Below are 2,663 nucleotides of genomic sequence, written 5' to 3'. Positions count from 1 at the left end.
CTATTTCCTTGAAAATATATTTTCCATGAAAACTAATTTTCCATTGAAAATGTTCCAAACGAGAAACCAAACTGGGCCTAAGTTGAAAAGTCAAGAAAAAAGTCCGAGTCAATCGGCTCGACCAAACCAAACAACTAATGGCATGGTCCAATGCGTCTTCTACACAATTAGAAATTAGCATTAATTGTCTTACACAAACAGAATTTAAGCATTGATTGTCTTTTGGAATGTTTTGAGAATATATTTCTATATATCCAAATTATTTGATACAAATGGGAAATATTGAAAATGTAACAAATACAAGCAAATCAAACCATATACTCCATATTAAATAAAAAATAACGTTCTCCAAAAAAAAAAAAAAATGAAAAAGTAACGGATGGAGTACTAAGTTATGCCATGCAATTTTCTCACTCCAACTTATATAACACCAAAGTTTAGCAGTGTTATTATGTCGCCCCATATAAGGTTTGAATACCTTCAACATCATCTTGTTGGAGCTCTCTTTTTTTCACCCCATGATCAATGGTACCAAACATCACTGCATTCTTATCTTGACTATGGCCGAGGCCGAGGAGGTGACCGATTTCGTGCAGCACAACCGAGTTAAGATCCATTTCATATAATCCAGGGTCATCACTCCAATTCTCCGTTGCATCATAATGTGACCGTCCATCAGTTGGAAAAAAAGAATGACCTAGTACTCCTCCAGGGCCATCAAAGGGAAAACCATCGCCGTGGTCACCTTTCGCAAACCCGAAAACTAGATGGGACTGGCTTCCCTCGGCCACTTCCTGGAATGTGAAGGGACTATACTGTGCCCATTTGTTCAATGCATCAGCCACTATGGATTTCATGTTTTCGGCTCCGTTGACTAGGGTCTTTGACTGGATTTGGTACGTTAGTTGGTACTCTGAAGATGGCCACATTAGTCCCTTATTATATGTGTACAAGGATGTTCCATACAATGTCTTTCGGCTTTTGTAGCTAGAACTTGTTTTGTCCTTTCGCATCATGTTTATACCATTGATAATGTCAGGAGAACCACATCTATAACAAAGGAGAGCAACCATATTAAATACAAATTAATATTGTTAGAGATATGAGATAAATCAATATATATAGTTACACTGCATGAATTATATTGTTAATTTGTTATCATTCAAATAATCAAATGTGTTGATAAAATTATTACTGAAACATAACGTACCGAGGTTTCATCATTTGTTCCACCGTTGCAGCATCCAAATGTCCAGTAACATTTAACCTGTAATTTTTCTGATATGTTCTGATCGCCTCCTCAAGACTCTCATCGAATAATTGAGCATCTTTGTCAAGGGTCATGGTAGTAGTTACCTTATTTTCAGACACCGGATGATTATCGAGGTACCCGAATTTCGCAAGGTACCCTTTAAGATGGTGAAGGCCATCTACATTTGGCCCTTCCTACTTCCTTCTAAGCTCTTACGGAAGCCAAAAGGGTTAACATTTGGTTTTGACTGAGTTGTGAGTGAAGCCAAAGTAAGGAGCAAAAATAGTATAAATGAAGAAAATATATAAGGTATAGTTGCCATAATAATCTTTTAAGATATATTTTACCTTAATATCGATTTATTTGATTTGTTTATATGATTAAAATTGATGGTATTTATAGTGGTGCAAAAGCTTGCAGTCGTTGTCAAGAAGTCTACCAAGTCTTTCTAATAATCTACCAAGTCGTCGTTGATTGCATTTTGCTAGCAATGAGCCAATGACTTTCATTGTTGTTTTTCTTTATTTTTAATTATTTTATTTTTTTACGAATAGTAATGATTCTTACGCGTATGTTATTATTCAGTTGATGACTTGGGTGCTTGGTTGTCAAATATATGGGCCATTCTCACATTTGGGTGGAAATAGGAAAGTAACGAATTGTACGTGACTAGTAAGGTCAGCAACGTTTCAAGGGTTTTTCTTATTAGTTTTCTATGATGATATAGGAATGTTAACTATTCTTTTTATGCTTTTAGTATTTCTCGTGTATGGAGAGTAAGAAAGACGGTAACCTATCTAGTGACAAGGTGTGTTTGTATTAATTACTCCTTCATGCAAAGCATTTTAGCTTTAGCAGAACTTGATTTTGAATCAATTCTTAGTAATGTTTTCCCCACAAAAACTTAAGATAAAATATCTTAGTTTTGTTAAATAAAATAAAAAATATTAGGTTAGATTTTTCTACTTATAAAAAATCTAGAACATTATCCCCTTGTTTAGTTTTCTATTAACGAATACATGTGGCAAAAGGTTGATGTTATGATTATACTTTGTGCATGTGATTACTCTAAAAATATTGTAAATATCAAAGTGATGCATCTAATAATTAATAAAGGGCCTATCAAAAATAATAATAATAATAATAATAATAATAATAATAAAGGGAGTAGTACGAACTAGATTGAACCTAAAGTGAGCTAAATTTGAAAAATATCTGAAACACACTAAGTATAATAGAGCAAAACAAAATGATACTTATTCATGGACCATTATCACCAAAAATAATAATGACAAAATCATGAAATGGAATTTGCTTGCTAGTTGCGCATCATCCCATGTGAAAAGAAGATATAGCCATCGCCGGAATTTGTCGAGAGTTCTTAAGATGCTCATAGTTACGAATTTCACAC

General features: G+C 33.8%; 1 pseudogene across 1 annotated transcript; it reads right to left on the bottom strand.

Moving 5' to 3' along the window:
- Positions 1 to 215: 215 nt before the first annotated feature.
- On the bottom strand, positions 216 to 1,611 carry LOC145562225 (metalloendoproteinase 1-like; annotated as a pseudogene). The gene is made up of 2 exons (XR_014094301.1): positions 1,211 to 1,611; positions 216 to 1,050 (listed from the first exon to the last, which is right to left on the bottom strand). The product of XR_014094301.1 is annotated as a metalloendoproteinase 1-like (transcript).
- Between the last annotated feature and the right edge of the window lie 1,052 nt (positions 1,612 to 2,663).

The sequence above is a fragment of the Chenopodium album genome, chromosome 1, assembly GCF_948465745.1.
Source record: "Chenopodium album chromosome 1, dcCheAlbu1.1, whole genome shotgun sequence".
NCBI lineage: Eukaryota > Viridiplantae > Streptophyta > Magnoliopsida > Caryophyllales > Amaranthaceae > Chenopodium > Chenopodium album.
Note: the sequence above shows the minus strand (reverse complement) of the source record. Positions and strands in the feature narration are given on the sequence as shown.